Source organism: Bos javanicus, chromosome 2, assembly GCF_032452875.1.
Source record: "Bos javanicus breed banteng chromosome 2, ARS-OSU_banteng_1.0, whole genome shotgun sequence".
NCBI classification, from domain to species: Eukaryota; Metazoa; Chordata; class Mammalia; order Artiodactyla; family Bovidae; genus Bos; species Bos javanicus.
The window spans coordinates 91023894-91048494 of NC_083869.1; the positions used below are offsets into that span (position 1 = coordinate 91023894).

General features: G+C 36.3%; 1 protein-coding gene across 1 annotated transcript in view; it reads left to right on the forward strand.

Annotated features, from left to right (window-relative positions):
- BMPR2 (bone morphogenetic protein receptor type 2) overlaps positions 1–24601 on the forward strand; it is a 151825-nt gene that overhangs the window by 66102 nt on the left and 61122 nt on the right. The gene's annotated exons all lie outside the window — the stretch shown is intronic.

Below are 24601 nucleotides of genomic sequence, written 5' to 3' on the forward strand. Positions count from 1 at the left end.
TTTCTTTTTACATACTTACATATTGGTTCTTTATTTCCTAGCATAAAGATTTGAAAGGGAATTTGGTGGCTTAAGAACATCTGCATTAAAATTTTTTATGTAAAACACTAAATTGCTCTTTTGGAAAACTGGCAAACTATGTAGATAAAGACTACTTTTAAAATGTTTTAAAATTTACTCCTGAAAGAGTAGTTACTGAGAATGACCATTGATTGCAACTTAGGAGGAAAAACTGAGTCATTCAAAACCATCCTATGAAATTCTTACATATTTATTTGTTTATAGTTTTATGACTTTTATATTTCCATCACTAGAATATAAGCATCTTGAAGGTAGACTCACTATGTGTTACTTTATATGTATATACTCTATCTTATTCCTACCATATCTCCAGATTTAGAATAGTGCTTGGCATGTTAACAGGTACTAATAAATATTTGAGTGACTCTTTAATGACTGATTGTTATGCAGTCTGTGGTTTTCTGGTGCTGTGAATTGAAAGTGAAAGTGAAGTCGCTTAGTCGTGTCCGACCCTTTGGGACTCCATGGACTGTAGCCTACCAGGCTCCTCTGTCCATGTTGCTGTGAATTAGGGGAGAACAATGTATGTCACTGCTGTTCTGAAGAGCTTGGATTACCTGAGGTATTTTGTCAGTCCAGAGTTGTTGTTGAGGGTGTATCGCATTTTTTTTTTTTTCCCTCAGTCAGGTGGGCATCTTTGTGGACAGAAACTTTACTTGGGTTTTTTTCTTTTGGCAACCACCACTGCTACAACATTGAAACATTAATAAATGATGGTAATAATTGCAGTGAAGATAAACCTATTATTTCTTGCCTGTTTTCTGAACGAGAATTTATCTGAGATTCTCTATGATTTACCTTTAAAGTTAATATTTCACCTCAGCCATGTTTCACCAGGAGATTATTTGAATTAGTGACCTGGGGCCCCGTGTCTGATTATTTGAACTAGTGACCTGGAGCCCTCTGTCCAGTTCGACAGCTGGTCGATCCTGGCAACAAGGTGTCTTGAGGCCCATGTCTGTTCAGACAACTGGTTAGCCTTGCAGCCCTGTACTCAAAATGTTTGTGTGTGTTTTAATCAGCGTTTGGTTGCCTTTCTTTTTCAGAATCTATGCAGAAAAGGAGTTAACACAGCAAGATTGCTGTGCTTAGAAAGATCTGCTTTTAAGATTGGCCCTTGGCCTGCATCTGAGGAAAAAAATTGAATTCTGGGAGTGTTCTCACCATTTCATAACTGATAAGAGTGGTTTACTATGCTTGAACTCTTTGCATAACAATATGGTTTATGTCGAGCACCTCCTTTTCTTCTCAGAGTGTGGCATTTTTTGTGTGTGTCAGGCAGAGGCTGTGTACGTGACCGTGATAAAAACTTTGGGACACTGAGTCTCTAATGAGCTTCCTTGGTTAGACATTTCACACATGTTGTCACAGTTCGGTGCTGGAGGAATTAAGTGCATCCTCTGTGGCTCTGTGGGCAGAAGACCCTTGGAAAGTTGTACCTGGTTTCCTCTAGACATCACCTCATAGAGCTTTTCCCTTTGCTGACTTTGGTTCTGGATTATCTGCTTTAGTAAATTATACCCATGAGTACGATGATGTCCGAGTCCTGTGAGTCCTTGCGTAGTTTGAAGGACTCCCACCATAACATCAAATTCAGGAACATCCTAAAGAGGCACCTTTTGAAGACTGTAATCTTCCCACTCTGCTCTCTTTTTGACATTATGGGAATGCACAGCAGAATGACAATTTAATGTGTTGTAATCTGGATAAAGAAATGTGTAAGTTAAAAGGTAATTTTTTAACTTGCATAAGAAGAAACGTCAGTACTTGATGTATTATAATTCAGTTTAGAAATTTGAGTTTATACCAGATTTTTTAAGGAACATTTCTGTTAGGTTAAGACACTCTTTTTGTAGTAATACTCTGAAATCCCAGTTATGTTTGCCTTGAGAAATTTGTGTTCCAAGAACAGGATACTGTTGCTTCAGTTATTCAGTTATTTGCCCCATTACTGCAAGGTTCCTGTGTTGTTTATGTTAGATAGTTCATTTTGACACTTAGATAAACAGAAGCCAAACACACAGCATACCCAGAACTAGTCCCTGAACTTTGTTCCAGGGTAAAGATAAGGCATTTAGACTTTTCCAGTACAGATAAATATATTACAGCTACTGAAAAATGGATGTTATGTGACTCTTGGATTGTTTAGATAAGCAGTGAAGGTCTTAAAAAAATTCCTGCCAACAACACCAAGGGAAAATTTATATTCATTCATAGAACCGGCTTTTAAGAGGATTACAGATTAGGCATAAGATTCTGTGACTCAGGAAAACATTTGTATATTATCATTTCACAACATGCCTGAAAAAATTCCTCTGAGCTATGTTGTCCTGTTCTTGTTCAGTTTTACTCTGTGTACTTGTCTTTGAAAATAGACCCAGTTGAGGAACTGCATGTCTTTAAACTGTACAGTTTGATGAAGTTTTATAATTGTGTATGCTTATGAAATCCCTCCCCCACAATCAGCATACACAAAATTGTCATCATCCCCTAAAGATTCCTTGTGCTCTTTGTAGTCATTTTTTTCCTTTACCACTAGTACCAGGCAAGCACTGATCTACTTTAAATTTCTTTCATTTTCTAGGATTTCATATAAGTGAAATCATATGAAACATTATCATATATAGTATCTATCACTAACACAGTGATAATTGAGATTTATCCACATTACTGCATGTGTCAATAGTTTATTCCTTTTGCTTTTCATTAATATTTATTTGGATATATTACATTTTGTTGATCTGTCTACCAATTTATGGACACTTGGTTAGTTTCCATTTGGGGGCCATTGTAAACAAAGCTGATATTATACTTGTTTTTGCATAGGCATAGGGTTTCATTTTGCTGGTGTGCCCCACTTTTTAAAAAAATTTGTACTTATTGTCCTAGGCGAAAAATAAGGGAGGGAAACACATTAATCTTTCACCTATTCAATGAACATATATTGAATGCTTTTGATATAGTGCCATGTGCTGAAGTCACAGTGGTGAACAAGAACTCAGCCCCTGCTCTTATTTAGACCTTACAATTTGGTGAATAATTCAGGCACATACAAGGAATAAGAAATGGAGGTTGTGTAAAGAATGTTATGGAGAATATGAAAGCAGATCCCCCCACCCAGGTCTGGGTTGAACAGGGAGAGAGTCTTTGAAGAAGAAATGTAAAGATGAATAGCGGTTGAGTAAATGAGGCCTTCTAGGTAAAAGAAATAGACTGTGTGATAAGGTGAGAAAGAGAATGGTACTCTATCATTTCTGTCTGGATGAAGCTGGGAGTATCTGTAGTTACTCAGTCAAGAAGGTCCTTCTACATCATTTTAAGAATTTTGGAAATGAAAATCAAGGAAATGATAAGGTCAAATTGTAGGTACTGTGATCAAGTTTTTTGAGTAAGTACTTTATAATCTCCTCATTTCCATAAATTCTACCTGCCATCTTTAATTCTGTGTACTTTTAATCAAGTTTTAGTCTAATGTTAATGTAAGTGTTAACCCTAAATTTTGATAAGGATTGCTATTAGATGAGCAGAATGTTAGAGTAAGACTGAGATGACTACTTATTTAATTTTCTTGGTTATTTCTGATTAAGTAGAATTTATCAAGATACTACTAGAATACCAATGTTGAAAACTTTCATATACATAACAAGTGTATTTGCAGGAAATCATTTTGGCAAGAGGCATGATTTATAAGAGGCTTGTTGACAGTCTGACCTTCTGTAATCTAGTATCTTGTTAAGACACTGAACACTTTTATAGTACTTGCTCTGAGGCTAGGAAAACAAAGTAAAAATCCACTATAATTAATCCTTTTAAGAAGTAGAGAGTTTTTGTTTGGAAGCAGTGGTTCGTTTCATTTTAAAGTTGATTTTTTAAACTTCTATTTGCTATATTATTATCATGGTGTGTTCTTTGGTATACTCTTTACTTAAAAGTAGTATTGCTAGTTACTTGTTTCAGATCTCTTCAGAAAAGTCATTTCTATATGTAGAATACTTTTCAAAGCCCTTTCACATACCTCTGTAAACCATGGTGGACATGAGTTTGGAGATTGTGTAAACTATACAGTATGTATAGCTTCACATGTGGGCATCTCTTGAAAGGTTCAGAGTAGTATAAATTTTCCTTTCTAATAGTAATAAATATAAAAATTGACCTGTATTCTTCCCTTGCCTCCCTCCCTCCTTCCCTTCTATTTTAAAAGTGTTAAATATCAGTTTGAAGTTTTAGAGGAAGAATATACTTTTCTAGTACCCTGTACACCAGTGTCTGCCAAATTGCTCCTATTTTCAGAATGGATTTATTATTTGTGCATCTATCTATAGACCCTAGTATTATTAGCATCTGATCCAAAATAATGAATGAGATTAAACTTCATGTTGTGAGATTTTGAGCTAGAATAATAGCCTTGGTATATTTGGGCACATGTGCCAATGGGTACATCCTGTTTCAGTTATTTATGATGGAAGTTTTTGTTCATCGTTTCATCCTCAGTATCTGACACAACTTTTTCACGAAGAAAGTGCTCTGTAGTTATTTGTTGAACAAATTTTTAGCACGTGACAATTGTCTTGTAAATATTTTAAGATTTCATATGGCATGTAGTGTAGTACTATGTACTTATTGCCCCCAAATCAGTATTTGTTTATTAATGTGTGTTCCCTATATGTACTATAGTAAGACATTGATTTCAAGATAGATCATAAGTGGAGATCTGTTTTATAACAGTAGATAATATGTGAAAAATTTTAACCACTTCTTATGTAAAACTTTCAACATAATAAATTTCTATACTAAAGTCTCACTTAATGAATCTTGCTCTTGGCTCTATTATGTGTGGGTGCTCAGTTGTATCCTACTCTTTGCAACCCCTTGGACTGTAACCCACTAGGCTCCTCTGTCCATGGGATTGCCCAGGCAAGAATTCTGGAGTGGGTTTCCATTTTGTCCTCCAGGGATCTTCCTGACCCAGGGATTGAACCCTCGTCCCCTGCATTGCAGGTGGATTCTTTACCGCTAAGCCATTGAGGAAACCCTAGCTCTATTATAGTGAATCTCTTATTAGTAAAACACCCTAGCTCTATTTTAGTGAATTTCTATTAGTATAGCTCATTTACATGGCTATAAGATAACTGTTTTTCAGGACAATCATATTTTTGTTAATTTCTTCAGCAGTGTGTATATTTAATGATTTTTTTAGGAGAGAAAGTAATACAAATAAATATTTTTGTTTTTAGCAAGCTTTGGTTTTATATATTTCTTAAGGCATTATAGATAAGCCATTGAGACCTTTGGGAAACACATGCTCATTCTTTTTCAAAGCGTTTTTTTTTTTTTTAATCTTTTTAGTGTCAAAATGGACATTTTTACTCCAAGAACAAAACATAGGCGACAAAATTTCAGTTAAAAAATCTTTATGTACTGGTTTTTGGCTGCATTGCGTCTTAATTGTGGCATTCAGGCCCTTGATTGCAATGCGTGGACTTCTCTCTAGTTGCAACTGGTGGGCTCAGTAGTTGCGTTGTGTGAGTTCTCTAATTGAGGCATGCAGGCTTAGTTGCCACGTGACAGGTTGGGGTCTTGTTCTCTGATCAGGGATCTCCTCCATGTCCCCTGCATTTGAAGGTGGTTTCTTAACCCCAGGACCACCAGGGAAGTCCCCAAATTTCACTTTTTAAAGTAAACTATTGGACACGTTTTGCTTATATTGCATGACAACACATGGTCAGTTCTATGTAATGATACTTTCTGCTGAAAGCATTCATTTGCCACATCTATAAAATTGAGTTTTTAAAAAAATTTGAATGCTTAATATTTGTTTTCTTTGTTACTATTTTCTTTAGAAGGTATTGACCTTGGCTTTGTTGTTTCAAACTCTTTTTATTCTTTCTGTATCTCTCTTTAAAAATGTTTTTGATCAGCTTCTTAGAATTTTTAAAAAATAATTTTATTTACTTATTTTTGGCTGTACTGGGTCTTCGTTTCTTCATGGGCTTGTCTCTAGTTGGAGAGAGCAGGGGCTACTCGCTAGTTGCATTGTGGACTTCTCATTGTGGTGGCTTCTCTTGCGGAGCTCTAGGCTGGCAGGCTTCAGTAGCTGCAGCACGTGAATGCAGTAGTTGTATCTCCCAGGCTCTAGAGCACAGGCTGAGTAGTTGTGGTGTATGGGCCGAGCTGCCCTATGACACATGGGATCTTCTAGATCAAGGACTGAACCCGTGTCTCCTGCATTGGCAGACAGATTCCTCAACCCTGAGCCACCAGGGAAGCCCATTTCTGTATCTCTGAGTTTAACAGATATTCAAAGTAAATGCCAACCAAACTAAATATTTCTTTCATGTCACAGTTTCCTCCGTTTTATTTTTAAAAGTTGCCTTCCCTTTCACTTGAGATGTGAATTTTCTGCATTATTCAAACTAATTTTATTTATTTTGTTCTCCAATATGTTTGTGCCTATAAAGTAGTCTGTTATTTATAACTACAATTTTCATGTCTCTCAAATCTCAGGGTATAAATTGGTTATCACTAGGTTCTAAAAAGCTGTTGTGGAGTTAATTTGAAAAAATTATTCTCTATATTGGTGTACAGTTTCTAGAGTTTTACATTTATAGACCTAGCTTGCAAGCTGTATCTTAAAGATAGAAAAAGTGTAGGCTGTTCTCAACATGTTGGACTGAGAAAGTAAGATGTCCTGCTGCCAGATATACTGTTGTGTTCATGTCTGTGCTAGAATTCTTGCTATTTTTCTTTAAGCATTCCCCTTTAAGTGAACTCTTCCTTTGTTTTCCTAAAGTTCTAGTTTTTTTGATTCTTCTTAATAAAAACTTTTGTCAGCTACCACCTGGCTACTCCGACTCCTCATACTCCTCCTTTTATCCACTTTTAGTTATTTGGCAAACATGCTTTATTAATAGAGCTCTACTTAGTTCTGGTGAATAAAACTAATAAAAACACATACTATGAAAAATAGAATATTATTTAGAATTCTTCAGAGGTTGATTCACATCTGAGAACTAGATAGAATTAAAACCACAACAATGTTTAAATTGTTTGGCATTTGGCATTAGAATAACTCTGTTATTAAGAAAAATAAAACCATAAGACTATTTGAAAGCAGAGAGGAAGAACATTCTTATATTTTAAGAGATGTAACTAAAAATTCAATAAAATTTGATGAGTCTCAAAAGTATAATGTTTTATAAGTTTCAGGATTCTATGAAGTACATTTTTTGCAAATTTAAAACACCCTTGAACATTGTCAAATATTGTTTGTGGATCCATATATTCATATATATGGAATAAAAATATTAAAAGATAAATTTGAGGTTTAAACACAAATTTCATGAATGTGGTTACTCCTCAGGAGATAAGATCAGGGAAAGATCAGGTAAGTTTCCAACATTTAGACTAGATCAAATCTAATATGGGTGAGTATTAACACTTGTTAAATCTGAGTGGTGAGTACTATGCTTTATGTTATACTTTTCCATGATTTTAAAATTTTTATAATAAAATAATTCAATAGGAAAAATAGTATTTAAAGGTAGTAAAGGATAGAAGTGGGGCTTCCCTGGTGGCTTTAGGGGTCAAGAATCCACCTGTCAATGCAGGAGACATGGATTTGATCCATGATCTGGGAGGACCCTGCGTGCCATGTAGTACCTAAGCCCCTGTGCCACAATTATTGAGCCTGTGTTTTAGAGCCTTGGAGCTGCAACTACTGAGCCCATTTGCCTCAACTACTGAACCCATGCGCCCTGAAGCTCATGTTCTGTAACATGCTCATGTTCTGTAACGAACCACTACGTGCTCATGTGCTCATGTTCTGTAACGAACCACTACAATAAGAAACCCGCACACTACAACTTGAGAAAAGCCCGTGCAGCAATGAAGACCTAGGATCAGTTCAGTGCAGTTCAGTCGCTCAGTTGTGTCTGACTCTTTGCAACCCCATGAACCGCAGCACACCAGGCCTCCCTGTCCATCACCAACTCCCGGAGTTTACCCAAACTCATGTCCGTTGAGTCGGTGATGCCATCCAACCATCTCATCCTTTGTCATCCCCTTCTCCTCCTGCCCTCAATCTTTCCCAGCATCAGGGTCTTTTCAAATGAGTCAGCTCTTCGCATCAGGTGGCCAAAGTATTGGAGTTTCAGGTTCAGCAGCATCCTTCCAATGAGCACCCAGAACTGATCTCCTTTAGGATGGACTGGTTGGATCTCCTTGCAGTCCAAGGGACTCTCAAGAGTCTTCTCCAACACCCCAGTTCAAAAGCATCAATTCTTTGGTGCTAAGCTTTCTTCACAGTCCAACTCTCAGATCCATACATGCCGTCTGGAAAAACCATAGCCTTGACTAGACGGACCTCTGTTGACAGAGTAATGTCTCTGCTTTTGAATATGCTATCTAGGTTGGTCATAACTTCCTTCCAAGGAGTAAGTGTCTTCTAATTTCATGGCTGCAGTCACCATCTGCAGTGATTTTGGAGCCCAGAAAAATAAAGTCAGCTACTGTTTCCCCATCTATTTCCCATGAAGTGATGGAACCGGATGCCATGGTCTTCATTTTCTGAATGTTGAGCTTTAAGCCAACTTTTTCACTCTCTTCTTTCACTTTCATCAAGAGGTTCTTTAGTTCCTCTTCACTTTCTGCCATAAGGGTGGTGTCATCTGCATATCTGAGGTTATTGATATTTCTCCTGGCAATCTTGATTCCAGCTTGTGCTTCATCCAGCCCAGCGTTTCTCATTATGTACTATGCATATAAATTAAATAAGCAGGGTGACAATGTACAGCCTTGACGTACTCCTTTTCCTATTTGGAACCATGTTCAAATAGGTTCCTGTCCTGTTGTTCCATGTCCACTTCTAACTGTTGCTTCCTGACCTGCATACAGTTTTCTGAAGAGGCAGGTCAGGTGGTCTGGTAGTCCCATCTCTTGAAGAATTTACCACAGTTTATTGTGATCCACACAGTCAAAGGCTTTGGCATAGTCAATAAAGCAGAAATAGATGTTTTTCTGGAACTCTCTTGCTTTTTCCATGATCCAGCGTATGTTGGCAATTTGATCTCTGGTTCCTCTGCCTTTTCTAAAACCATCTTGAACATCTGAAAGTTCACGGTTCACGTACTGCTGAAGCCTGGCTTGGAGAATTTTGAGCGTTACTTTACTAGTGTGTGAGATGAGTGCAATTGTGTGGTAGTTTGAGCATTCTTTGGCATTGCCTTTCTTTGGGATTGGAATGAAAACTCACCCTTTCCAGTCCTGTGGCCACTGCTGAGTTTCCAAATTTACTGACATATTGAGTGTAGCACTTTCACAGCATCATCTTTTAGGATTTGAAATAGCTCAACTGGAATTCCATCACCTCCACTAGCTTTGTTCATAGTGATGCTTTCTAAGGCCCACTTGACTTCACATTCCAGGATGTCTGGCTCTGGGTGAGTGATCACACCATCGTGATTATCTGGATCGTGAAGATCTTTTTTTGTACAGTTTTTCTGTGTATTTTTGCCACCTCTTCTTAATATCTTCTGCTTCTGTTAAGTCCATACCATTTGTGGGTCATGGTGGAGAGGTCTGACAGAATGTGGTCCACTGGAGAAGGCAATGGCAAACCACTTCAGTATTCTTGCCTTGAGAACCCCATGATCAGTATGAAAAGGCAAAATGATAGGATTCTGAAAGAGGAAATCGCCAGGTCGGTAGGTGCCCAATATGCTACTGGAGATCAGTGGAGAAATGACTCCAGAAAGAATGAAGGGATGGAGCCAAAGCAAAAACAACACCCAGTTATGGATGTGACTGATGGTAGAAGCAAGGTCCGATGCTGTAAAGAGCAGTATTGCATAGGAACCTGAAATGTTAGATCCATAAATCAAGGCAAATTGGAATTGGTCAAACAGAAAATGGCAAGAGTGAACGTTGGCATTCTAGGAATCAGTGAACTAAGATGAACTGGAATGGGTGAATTTAACTCAGATGACCATTATATCTACTACTGTGGGCAGGAATCCCTTAGAAGAAATGGAGTAGCCATCATAGTCAACAAAAGAGTCCGAAATGCAGTACTTGGATACAATCTCAAAAACGACAAATCTGTTCATTTCCAAGGCAGACCATTCAATATCATGGTAATCCAAGTGTATGCCCTGACCAGTAACGCTGAAGAAGCTGAAGTTGAATGGTTCATTGAAGACCTTTTAGACCTAATACCCCGCCCCCTGCAAAAAAAAGATAAAAGACCTAGCATAGCCATTAATAAATAAAAATATTTTAAAAAATAGATGTGGTACCACAAAATTAAAGAGGTCTGGAATGATACCCCAATGTCATAGAAGAAAGTGGGAGAATTGGTGATATAGATTGTACTGAATTTGGGAATCATGGGTTCATAATATAACTGTCATTTTGAAAACAAGGGAAAAGATTGAAAACAGTTATTGAAACAGTATTCTTTTTCTGATCTGAATAAAAGACTGTACTGTTTATATTGAAAGGATTATCTGAGTGTCAATAAATGTATAATGAAAAGAGAACAGTACTTAGACTCATGCTAATAAATTTATTAAAGTAAAGAGAAAAAAACAAGCAGTTAATTAGTCTACCAACTTCCTAGGTTGGTGAAAAGGAAATATTAAAATCAAGCTTCATCTTTGAAAATCTGATATTCACTATGAAAAGTTTGACATAAAAATGATGCTTCCAGGAATCAGGGGAAGGAAGAAAATATGAAAATTTGAAATCAGAAGCAACAATTCATTTGGCTGAGAATAAGAATTGACTGCAATTGACTACCTAAAGATAAAGCAAAGAAAAAGATTTCTTTTACATCCTCTTAGTTATTTGGCAAGCATATTCACATAATGTGGATTAATTGTCTGTGTTATACTTGTCTCCTTAAATGTCAGAAATCATATCAGCAATTCCCTTTGTACCTCCCTAGTGTGGGAGTGGGATTGCGTTTTGGAAGGGGTGATTCTTTTGCCTGCAGAGCTGTTTTGCATATTGCTGAATATTTAGCATCCCTGGCCACTGACATTAAAGCCAGCGAAAACCCCCCAATCATTTTGACAACCAAACCAAAACAAAATATACCTCTTTCACTTGTCTCTAAATTGCTACCCTCCCACCACAGGCCATCCTGCCCAAATTAGGAACGACTGTTCATCTGTTGATTTGTATTCAGAGAATCCCATGAACAGAGAAGCCTGGCAGGCTACAATCCATGGGGTCGCAAGAGTTGGACACAACTTAGCAACTACACCACCACCGCCACCACTTAAAATACATTTAGTGGCTATCTAAATGTTTTTTAAAATGCACCTGTTTCAGTAATTCCGTCTTTTACCCACCTTTTCATGGTGCCATTCCATTCCCTATCTCCCATCCTTTTTTTTTTTTTTTTTTTAAGAGACTTTTAGTTTTTAGAGCACTTCTAGGTTTGCAGCAAAATTGCCTGGAAAGTATAGAATTCCCACATACCTACCCCCCTCCCCCAACCCAGACTCCTTCATTATCAGAATCAAGATGAACAAGTTCCTCTGTATTCATGGCTTTTCTCTTGAGTAGTTGTTGGATTTTGTCACTTTTCCTTCATCTATTGATATTATCATTTGAATTTTCTTCTTTATTGATGTGATAGATTACATTAATTGATTTTTGGATTTCAAACTAACCTTCTACACCTGGGATACATTCCCCCATTAAAAAAAATTTCCCCAAATGCTCAGCTGTAGATTGGCCTGGTGAGTCTTAGCCTTGTATGTTCAAAACTCGGTCAAGGTATTCTACTTTTATGCATTGTTTTCGTTTACTCCAGTTTTGAACTATTAACACCTAAGTTCTTCTCAGTGCTCTAGTTCTGTGAATCATGTCTAGAGCATTTAAGCTGTCATTGCCAAAAATCCCAACTTTTAAAGCTTAAACAGTTTTTTGTTGTGAAGTATTTTAAACACATTAACACTCAGAGAAATGACTGAATACCAAGATTTAATAAGTGTTAACGTTTTGTCATGTTTGTACTATGTTTGTTTAAAAATGTGTGTGTGCATAGATCACATTGGTTAAAACTCCACTCCCTAATTTCATCCCATTTTCTGCTCCCCAAAACTAATGCTTTCTTGAGTTGGAATGAATCTGCTTTTTTTCCCATGTACCTATAGTTTTAGTACATAAGGTATGCATTGATAACCTAGAGTATTATTTTGGGTTATATAACTTTGGAGATTCTCTGGGTTTGGTTCCAGAATATCACCAAAAAAGTAAGTCATGTAACTTACTTGTTTTCCTAATACATGTGTAAGTTATGTCTAAAAAAAGACGTACACACCTTAATTTAAAAATACTTTATTGCTAAAAAATGCTAACCATCATCTGAACTTTTAGCAGCTCATAATCTTTGTAGTTATAGAGTCTTTCTTCCACGTTGATTGCTGCTGACTGATCAAGGTGGTGGTTACTGAAGTAGGTGACTATGATTTAAAAAATAAGAGTAAGAAAGTTTGCTGCATCAATTGACTCTTCCTTTCACAAACAAACTTCTGTGTTTCATGTGGTGCTTTTTGATAGCAATTTATCCACAATAGTACTCTTCAAAAGTGGAGCCAATCCTCTGAAACCCAGGTGTTGGTTTATCAACTAAGTTTATGTAACGTTCTGAATCCTTTGTTCCAATCTCCTGTTGAAATTTTTGACCTCTTTCCATGAATCACAAATGTTTTTAATGGCATCCAGAATGGTGAATCCTTTCCAGAAGGTTTTAAATTGACTTTGTGCATATCTGTCAGAGAGATCACTATCTATGCCAGTATACCCTTACCAAATGTATTTCTTAAATAAGACTTGAAAGTTGAAATGTCACTTTGATCTTTGGTCTGCAGAATGGATGTTGTGTTAGCAGGCATGGAAACAGCATTAATCTCTTTGTACAACACCTTAAGAGCTCTTGGGTAACCAGGTGCACTGTGAGTGAGCTGTAATGTTTTGAAAGGATTCTTCCTGAGCAGTAGGTCCAAACAGTGGGCTTAAGATCCTCAATAAACCATGTTGTAAACAGATGTACTGTCATCCAGGCTTTGTTGTTCCATTTATAGAGCACAGGCAAAGTAGATTTAGCATAATTCTTAAGAGCCCCAGGATTTTCAGAATGGTAAATGAACATTGGCTTCAACATCAAGTCACCAGCTGTATTAACTCCTAACAAAAGAGTCAGCCTGTCCTTTGAAGCTTTGAAAACTGGCATTGACTTCTCTAGCTCAGAGTCTTAGGTGGCATCTTCTTTCAGCACAGGTCTGTTTCATCATCTGCATTAAAAATATCTGTTGTTTAGTGTAGCCACCTTCCTTAATTATTAATATCTTAGCTAGATCTCCTGAGTAACTTGGTACAGCCTCTACATTGGTACTTGCTACTTCACTGCACTTTTATGTTGAGAAGATGACTTCTTTCCTTAAATCTTATGAACCAACTTCTGCTCACTTCAAACTCTTCTTCTGCAGCTTCTTCACCTCTGTCAGCCTTCATGAAATTGAAGAGATTTTGGGTTAATTTACTTTAATTCTTATAATGTAGAGATATCCCTTTTTAGAATTCAAATTGGAATTTAAAAAGGAATTAATATATTTATCTACTAATACATATTCAAAAATTATCTGTACCAAATTATTTTTAAGGTTTAGTTTTAAATTTCCTTAAGTGAAATTTTCTCTTTTGGTTATACAGTTCTGTGAAGTTTGACAAGTACATAATCATGTTAACTACCACCCCAATTAAGATACAGAACATTTCTACCCCTTAGAAATACTCTTTCAGTACCACCATAATCAGTTACTCCCTCCTGCTCCCATCAGGGCTCTGGTAACCAGTAATCTCTTCTCCGTTCCTGTAATTTTACCTTTCTAAAATGTCATGTAATATATCAAATAGTATACAGCTTTTTTAGTCTGGCTTCTGTCATTTAGAATCATGTATTTGAAATTCATTCATGTTCTTTCTCATGTCAATAGTTCATTCCTTTTTTATTGCTGAGAAGTTTTTGTTTATCTGGTTTTCAGTTGAGGTACATTTGGGTTATAAATAGTTTTATGTGGCTATAAGTAAAATCACAATAAGTATTCACATAAAGATTTTTGTGTGAACATAGATTTTCATTACATTTATATCAGTATCTGTAGGTATCAGGGAATGGGACTGCTAAGTTAATTGGTAAGCATATGTCCCATCTGTGTCAGCACCCTGATCAGTACTTGATACTGTCAGGAGTTTTTTGTTTTGTTGTTTTAAAATTTTAGTCATTCTAATAGGTGTGCAATAGTATCTCATGGTAGTTAAAATTTTTTTCATTCATGGTTTTAAGAAAGATGAGTTATAATTGACATGCAATATTATATTAATTTCAGGTGTATAACATAGTGATTGGGTATTTTTTATACATTATGAAATTATCACATGATAAATCCAGCTACTGTCTGTCACCATACTGCAATATTACTGCAATTACTGCAATATTATTAGCTGTAATCCCTATACTGTATATTACAGCACCATGATGTGTTTATTTTACAATTATAAGTTTATACCTCTTAATCTCCTTTACCTAGATATCCCACCCCACCATCCTCCATCCTTCTGGAAACCACCAATTTGTTATCTGTATCTACGGAGCTGTTTCTGTTTTGTTCTGTTTATCTCTTTGCTTATTCCACATGTGAAAAGTAGAATCACATGGTATATCTCTGACTTATTCCACTTAGTGTGATACCCTCTAAATCCATGCATGTTGTTCCAATTAGCAAGATTTCATTCTTTTTTTTATATCTGAATAATATTCCATTGTGTATATATAAACCACATCTTATTTTTCTTGTATATCCATTGTGTGTATATAAACATCACATCTAAATTGATGGGTACTTAAATTGCTTCCATATATTAGCTATTATAAATAATGCCACAGTGAACCTAGGGGTACTTATAGTTTTTCAAATTAGTGTTTTCATTTTCTCCAGATAAACAGAATTTGAATCTCTATCTTGTATAGTAGTTCTATTTGTAATTTTTTGAGGAACCTCCCTACCGTTTTCTGTAGTGACTGCACCAGTTTGTATTCCCACTGTGTACAATGGTTTCCTTTTCCCCACATCTTCATCAGTACTTGTTCTTTGTTGTCTTTTTGAGAATAGTCTGACAGGTGTGAGGTGTCTGTCTCATAAGGGTTATGATTTGTGTTTTCCTGACAACTGCTGACATGTAGCATCTTTTCATGTGCCTGTTTGCCGTCTGTATGCCTTTGAAAAAAAAATCTATTCAGGTCTTCTGCCCATTTTTAAAAATTAATTTAATTGGAGGCTAATTACTTTACAATATGTGATAGTTTTTGCCATACATTGACATGAATCAGCCACAGATGTACATGTGCCCATTTTTTAATTGTGTTGTTTGGGGTTTTTGGTGGGGTGAGAGGTATTGAGTTGAATGTTGTTGTTCAGTTGCTAAGTTGTGTTTGATTCTTTGACCAGGTAGACTGCAGCATGTCAGGCTTTTCCTGTCCTTCACCATCTCCCTGCTGCTGCTGCTGCTGCTAAGTCGCTTCAGTCGTATCTGACTCTGTGCGACCCCATAGACGGCAGCCCACCAGGCTCTCCGTCCCTGGGATTCTCCAGGCAAGAACACTGGAGTGGGTTGCCATTTCCTTCTCCAATGCATGAAAGTGAAAAGTGAAAGTGAAGTCGCTCAGTCCTGTCCGACTCCTAGCGACCCCATGGACTACAGCCTACCAGGCTCCTCCGTCCATGGGATTTTCCAGGCAAGAGTACTGGAGTGGGTTGCCATTGCCTTCTCCTAAAGTTTGCTCAAACTCATGTTCATTGAGTCAGTTATTCTCTGTTGTCCCTTGTCCTCCTGCCTTCAGTCTTTCCCAGCATCAGAGTCTTTTCTAATGAGTTGACCCTTTGCATCATGTGGCCAGAGTTTTGTAGCTTCAGCTTCAGCACCAGTCCTTCCAGTGAACGTTCAGGGTTGATTTCCTTTAGGATTGACTCTGATCTCCTTGCGGTATAAGGGACTCTCAAGTCTTCTCTAGCACTACAGTTTGAAAGCATCAATTCTTTAGTGTTCAGTCTTCTTTGTGGTCCAACTCTTACATCCATATATGATTGCTGAAAAAACCATAGCTTTGACTGTATGGGCCTTTGTTGGCAAAGTGATGTCTCTGCTTTTTAATGTGCTGTCTAGGTTTGTCATAGCTTTTCTTGCAAGGTGCAAGTGTCTTTTAATTTCATTAAATTAATGCGATTTAATTGCAGACACCATCTGCAATTATTTTGGAGCCCCAGAAGATGAAGTCTGTCACTGTTTCCATTTTTTCCCTCATCTATTTGCCATGTAGTGATGGGACTGGATGCCGTGATCTTCGTTTTTTGAATGCTGAGTTTAAGCCAGCTTTTTCAGTCTCCTCTTTCACCTTCATCAAGAGGCTCTTTAGTTCCTCTTCTTTCTACCATTAGGATGGTATCATCTGCACGTCTGACATTGTTGATATTTCTCCTGGCAACCTTGATTTCAGCTTGTGATTCATCCAGCCTGCCATTTCACATGATGTACTCTGCATATAAGTTAAATAAGCAGGGTGACAATTTACAGCCTTGATGTAATTCTTTCCCCGTTTTAAACCAGTCCATTGTTCCATGTCTGGTTCTAACTGTTGCTTCTTGACTGGCATACAGGTTTCTCAGGAGGCAGGTAAGGTGGTCTGGTAGTCCCATCTCCTTAAGAATTTTTCACAGTTTCTTATGAGTTGAATGAGGTCATTATGTACTTTGGATGTCAGCTCCTTATTGGAGTTACAAATATCTTCTCCCACTAAGTAGGTTGATTTTTCATTCTGTTGATGGTTTCCTTTGCAGTGCAAAAGCTTTTTAGTTTGATATTATCCCATTTGATTATTTTTGCTTTTGTTTCCCTTGCCTGAGGAGATATACCCCCAAAATATTAAGATTAATGCCTAAGAGCTTACTGCCTATGATTTCTTCTGAGAGTTTTATAGTTTCAATCTTAGATTTAATTCCGTATCCCCTTTTGAGTTTGTTTTTGTGTATGATGTAAAAAAGTGGTCCAATTTCATTCTTTTGCATTCCATTGTCTAGTTTTCCCAGCACCATTTATTTAAGAGACTGTAACCATTGAATATTCTTGCCTCCTTTGGCTTATATTGATTGAGCATATAAGCCTGGGTTTATTTCTGGGCTTGCTGTTCTGTTCTTTTGATCTCTGTATCTCTTTTTGTGGCAGTATCATACTGTTCAGATTATTAGACTTTTGTAATATAGTTTGAAATTAGGGAATTTGTTACTTTCAGCTTTGTTCTTTTTCAAGATTGTTTTGTTTATTGAGGCATTTTGTATTTCTATGTAGATTTAGAATTATTTATTCTAGTTCTGTGAAAAATGCTATTGTTATTTTGATAGGAATTGCATAGAATCTGTAGGTTGCTTGGTAGTATGGACATTTTGATAATACTAATTCTTCCAATCCATGAGCACTGATAAATGGATTTCTTTGCATTTTTTTTACATTTTCTGAGTATAGGTCTTTCACTTCCTTGGTTAAATTTATCACAAGGCATTTTACTCGTTTTGATGCAACTGTGAATGGGATTGTTTTCTTCATTTTTCTGTTTGTTCGCTCTTAGTATGTAGAAGTCCTGCAGATTTCAGTCTGTTAGAATTGTGTCCTGCAACTTTACTGAATTCATTCACTAGTTCTCATAGGTTTTGGTTTTTTGGTGGAATCTTTAGGGTTTTCTATATATAATATATCATCTGCAAATAGTGACAGTTTTACTTCTTTCTTCACATTTTGGATGCTTTCTATTTTATTTTCTTGCCTAATTGCTTTGATTAGGACTGTGAATACAGTGTTGAATAGAAGTGTCAAGTAGGCATCCTTGTCTTAGTTCCTGATATTAAAGGAAAAGGTTTCAGCTTTTCACCATTGAGTATTTTGTTAGTTGTGATTTGTCATATATGGGCTTAATTATGTTGAGGTGCATTCATTCTATATCTACTTTGTTGAAGTTTTTGTCTTAAATGGATATTGAATTTTATCATTCATTGCAGTTTTAATTTGAATTTTCATGTTAGAGTCACATTCTTTTTTTTTTTTTGTTTTGTTTTGTTTTAGAGTCACATTCTTTTAATGTGAAAATTTATTTGCCATGTGTCTGTTTTTAATGTAGGAAAAGGAAATAAAGATGGATGGATCAGTGTTATTCTTGTATTTCTAGGAAAAGCTCACCAGCAGAGGCTTCCACATTAAAGGGCTCTGGGTGTCCAGGCATCAAAGGGACAGAGCTCTGCTGTATTTGTTGGACTTTGTTACAAAGAACTAAGCTTCCTTTAAACACCAGCATCCCCAAACTGGAATCTCTCATCTTAAAGACTTTGTGCCATGAGTACCTTGTATTTATACATATACATATAAAGAGTATACTACACGAATGGTTCTTTAGACCAAGATCCCATAGCACAACCCAGTTCTCCCCATACTAGAACTACTTGGTTAACAGAGGTTAGAGATTTTTGAATGCTCTGAAATAAGCTTTTAATGTATATAATGGGGTGCAGTGTATTTTGTTGGTAGAGCACATGGTCTTAGTGTCAAGTTTCTTTTTTGCTGATGTCATACTTTATTTTTCTAGGACTTTAATCTTATTTTACTCTAAACAAAAATCCTGATAAAATTGAACATATATACAAATGTTCATAACAGTTTTATTTCTAATAGCCAAAAAAACCTGAAAACTACCCCATAAGCGTCATAAGATGAAAAATTAAACAGATTGTACATCTCATCTACATCATGAAATGCTACTACATAAAAAGTAATTCACTATTGATTCATGCAGCAAATTGGGTGAACCTCAAGGAATTTTTCTCAGTGAAAAAAGTCAGTCTCTAAAGAATATGTACTATATGAACACCTGTGAAATATCAATCATTGAGTTGGAGAGCAGGTTAGTGGTTACTATTGATTAGGAATGGGGGACGAAGGGATCATGATTTTAAAGGGTTAACATGAGAGTGATAATACAGTTGAATGTTTTGATTGTGATAGTATATGACAAAATTGCTTAAATTTTTTCTCACACAGATAGGTACATGTATTGTTGATAAAATATGATTAAACTCTGTGGATTATGCTAATATTGATCTCTTGGTTTTGTTACTACTGTATAGTGATTGTGTGGGTGGGATGTGTGCATTGATGAGAGAGGGATTGGACTACTCTCTATTTTTCTTTTTCTTTTCTAGACTGGACTAGCATACATTTTATTCAGTGGCCAAAGAATGGAGAAGTGGGAACCTAGTTTGCAAATCAAATTCTCTTCCCTGTATTTCTTTTCAATTACCTATGGATATATTGATATTTAAAAGTAAAAAACTAACATAAAATCATTCAAAAACTTTTGTCTTTGAAACATATAAGTAATCATGAATATATTTTCATGAAAGGTCAAATAATATGATAGTATTTGTTTGTTTTAAAAGGGCAAATAGTTGATAGTTTCACTTCCCAGGTGATGCAGTGGTAAAGAATCTGTCAATGTAGGAGACACAGGTTCGAGTCACTGGGGAAGATCCCCTGGAGGAAGAAATGGCAACCCGCTCCCAAGATTCTTGCCTGGAAAATTCCATGGACAGAGGAGCTTATTGGGCTATACAGTCCATGGGTTTTCAAAGAATCAGACATGACTGAGTACACATAGAGTTAATATTTTCAGTACAGCCTTTTTTTCCTTTCTTTTCTTCCCTCATAAAAGCAAGTGGGTAGTATTTTTCAGTGTAAGCATAATGATGCTGATTTATGTCTGTAATGACAGTTAACTCATGCTGACATGATGAAACTATGCCATACCTTTATACCCTGCATTCTTGATAGTGTTATGTCACAGAGTGGGAAAATGTAAGACAGCTGAGTATTCTAGACATGCCACACCTGTTCCTGGAAATTAAATGCTGCATATGATTAGCAAATGCAGATCCCAGGAAGCTTATGTAAACAGAAAATGTTTACTTTATTTTCAATTTTATATGTATATGGAGCGAAATAGTATATGTTGTCTTTATACTAATAGTATCTTTATTGCTTCATTTATAGTTTCATGGTCAAAGGACTGGATGATTATTGCCTAGATATATAATCTTTGAGTGGGAATATGATATTAAGTATAATTCATGTAGATACGAAAACTGCCCTTAACACTGTTGGGGATTTATGGTATACAAAATGAGTTATGTAAATCTAATCTGACTCTGGGAACAAGTGAAGTCACCCTCCTGCTTGGTGGGGAAGATATGTATGTTAAATTGATAAAATATAGTACCATATAATGCTAAAGCAGAGCATCAAAAATGGCATTCTGGATATTGGGTATATTATGTGTAAAAGCCCTTGGCATATTCATGTGGTGGAAAGTGAAGAATGGAGAAATAGCATGAATGGCAAGTAGTAGATTGAGTCCTAGGGCTGACTTACCTGTTAGGCACAGAAGGCATAGAATCCAGGGCCCATAGTATTTTTGCAGGCCCATGAGAATGTTTTAATTTGTTTTAAAATCAGAAGGAAAAAAATGAAGTTTATTGTTAAAGAAAATGTTCTGATATTTAGTGTTAATGTTTTTCTCCCAATGCAGTTATAAAGTATACTTTTTAATGGAGGAAAGGTCCCATGAAAACAAAAGTTCCTAGGGCCCACAAAATTGGTCATGTTCCTATTGGGTCTTAATTATAAATGGCCTTCAATGCTAAATGAAGTGCTTGAATTTCATTCTAGCAACTTCAGGGAGCTAATAGATTTTAAGCATGGTCCACTTTATCTTTTATGAAGATATCTCTGTTAGCACTTTGGATGTGACTATTTGCATTTTAACATAGTTAAGTTAATCAAAATTGTTTTAGTGCTTATTACAACCAAATATCACCTCTTTAAAATGAGGAGAGCAACTCATGTCTAATCACAGTACTTGGTTAAGGATGTCTCTTAAGAGAGCTAATTGACTATATTCAACTGATGAAGATTTGCCAAGCTGTTGATAAATTTAGAAAACCACATGTAAATAATCAGGTCTCTGTATGTGACAGTATAATGCTAGGCTAGACTCTCTGATAATACTGTTTATTTCATGCCTTTTTTGCCTACATGATTTATGAAGAATCCAAAACTTTCTATAGAGATACTGCTGAAACATTCCAACAAATAGCATTTAAAAAACTATAAGCACTCTTTTATGAAACGGATTTCTTTTTTTTTTATTTGAGCAAAAGGTGATTTGCTAGACATCTTTATTTTATATGGTAATTTGCTGAATCAAAATTTGAAAGAGTTATTCTTAAAATAGCAAAGTAGATTTTCCCTATACTAATTAGACTTTTTTATTTAGGCTGTACTGGGTCATCAGTGCTGCGTGCGGGCTTTCTTTAGTTGTAGTGATCAGGGCCTGTTCTTCGTTGGGAGTTTCTCATTGTGGTGGCTTCTCTGTTGTGGAGCGTGGGCTGTAGAGCTTATGGGCTTCAGTAGTTGCCTCAGATGGGTGCAGTAGTTGAGGCTTCTGGGCTTATCTGCTCCGGGACACGTGGGATCTTCCTGACCAGGGATCAAACTCGTGTCCTGTGTATTGGCAGGTGGATTCTTAGTCACTAAAACACCAGGGGAGTCTAGGCTGAAGTAATTTTAAGAAAAAAATCAGTGAAAACTGAGAGACAATTCAGTGTACGATTCAGTGTACCTACATCTGTACCTTTATTGCTTTGATGATATTGGGACGAAGAGAGAGGGAAACATAGAAGAGATTGGATTTGTTTATTGTCTTTCTCTATAAGGAGTCTTCTAGGTTTCATTCATTGAATTATTTAATAATGGCACTAAAAATTTATGCCGTTATGCTCATGCCTTTTGCTGCTTTTCTATTGTAAAAGAAATCCAGGAAGAGGAAAAAATTTTATTTTGTGTCATTTCATGATAATATTCATTTTCTTTTTATTTTTAAAGTAAATAAGGCATTTAATTCTACTTCCAGATATGGTTAGATCCCTATTCATCAACTCAATATTCAATACAAAATTCTAGACAAAATGGATAAGAACAGAAGAGGAGGAGAAAAAATCAATTATCTTGGTTGTGAAAAACTAGAGACGTTTAGTTTATAAATTCATTCTGACCTTTCTAACAATAATGGCAAAATTTCTAACAATAATGACAAAAAGGGAAGCAGAGTAGGTTATATAATTTCAGCAAGTGGTAGTAGCTAAAGAGCCTTTAACTTTAATCAAGAAACGGGGATAGGGAGTTAAAATAGGCATGCTTTTTTGAAAGATCTATATTATAGAATTTTCTTTTTAGTTTACATCTTTTAAGTATCAGTCTCTGTGCTGTATGTACTTTATATGTAGAGATATATTTTATTTTGATTTTAATAATAATTTGTTCAGTTCAGTTCAGTTCAGTCGCTCAGTCGTGTCCGACTCTTTGCGACCCCATGAATCGCAGCACGCCAGGCCTCCCTGTCCATCACCAACTCCTGGAGTTCACCCAGACTTGCATCCATCGAGTCAGTGATGCCATCTAGCCATCTCATCCTCTGTCGTCCCCTTCTCCTCCTGCCCCCAATCCCTCCCAGTATCAGAGTCTTTTCCAATGAGTCAACTCTTTGCATGAGGTGGCCGAAGTACTGGAGTTTCAGCTTTACCATCATTCCTTCCAAAGAAATCCCAGGGCTGATCTCCTTCAGAATGGACTGGTTAGATCTCCTTGCAGTCCAAGGGACTCAAGAGTCTTCTCCAACACCCTGGTTCAAAAGCATCAAGTCTTCGGCACTCAGCCTTCTTCACAGTCCAACTCTCACATCCATACATGACCACTGGAAAAACCATAGCCTTGACTAGACAGACCTTTTTTGGCAAAGTAATGTCTCTGCTTTTGAATATGCTATCTAGGTTGGTCATAACTTTCCTTCCAAGGAGTAAGCGTCTTTTAATTTCATGGCTGCAGTCACCATCTGCAGTGATTTTGGAGCCCCAAAAAATAAAGTCTGACACTGTTTCCACTGTTTCCCCATCTATTTCCCATGAAGTGATGGGACCAGATGCCATGATCTTCGTTTTCTGAATGTTGAGCTTTAAGCCAACTTTTTCACTCTCCTCTTTCAATTTGATGAAGAGGCTTTTTAGTTCCTCTTCACTTTCTGCCATAAGGGTGGTGTCATCTGCATATCTGAGGTTATTGATATTTCTCCCAGCAATCTTGATTCCAGCTTGTGTTTCTTCCAGTCCAGCATTTCTCATGATGTACTCTGCATATAAGTTAAATAAGCAGGGTGACAATATACAGCCTTGACGTACTCCTTTTCCTATTTGTGAAAGTTTGCAAATTAGGGTATATCTAAGGAAATATTGATATTCAATATGCAAGATAATATAAATGTTTGTCATTAAAGGAATTTGAATATGTGACTATTTATGGTAAAATATGGTAGAATTATAATCAGGCTAATGTCCTAAGATTAGTTTTTATGAAAAGATATACTGTATTTTCTGGCCATTTATTTGGTATTAGTGGATATCTTCTAGAAGACTGCCTGAGGTAATTTTTAATTGTGGAAATCACTTTTGTGTTTTTTTTAAGTAATTACTCTCTGTCTCCAAGTAGACTTTAAGATGCTTGAGGGGTGGAACTCTATATTATCTACTTATAAATCCCCTATTTACTTAGCCCAGTACTTTGAATGTGGTCTGTTGTAATAAATATGGCAGGTCTGTGTTTCTGAATGGACTTGAGCCCACAGTTGTTGGTCTTTCATTTCTTTTCTAGGGTTTGGTCCTTAGTTTTGTATAAGAAACATTATTTTAATAGATCGTCTTTAGTGCTAACATGGGCTTCCCAGGTGGTGTAGTGCTAAAGAATTCACTTGTCAACGCAGGAGACACGGATTTGATTCTTGGGTTAGGAAGATCCCCCTGGAGTAGGAAATGGCAACCCACTCCAGTATTAATTGCCTAGAAAATTCCATGGACAGAAGAGCCTGGCTACTAGCTAGTCAAACCATTAGGAGTGTCTGCTTTATGAAACCAAATAAAGATCAGCCGTTGCTTTTGATGACCATTTACTTCTTTGGTAGTCTCAGCAGTGTTGGTAAATGTTTGTTAGCTGATAAATTATGTGGCAAATGTGCTGAGATTAGTTAAATCGATTATGTATATGGAGAAAGCTTGACTGGCATTGAAAATACATTCGGGTGACCTTTAGTATAAGGGATTATTAAGCATTTCTTTTTCTGGCTATTTTATTGATATTTTTAATAATGGAAAATCATTTTCTTTTTGACCACTGATAGGCTTAATATTTAAAAACAGGTTTATTAAGGTATAATTTATATAATAGCATGAAATTCAGTCATTTTAAGTGAAGAGTTATTTTTTTTTCTGATAAATTTTAAAAAGCTGTGCAGACATTACCACATGTAATTTTG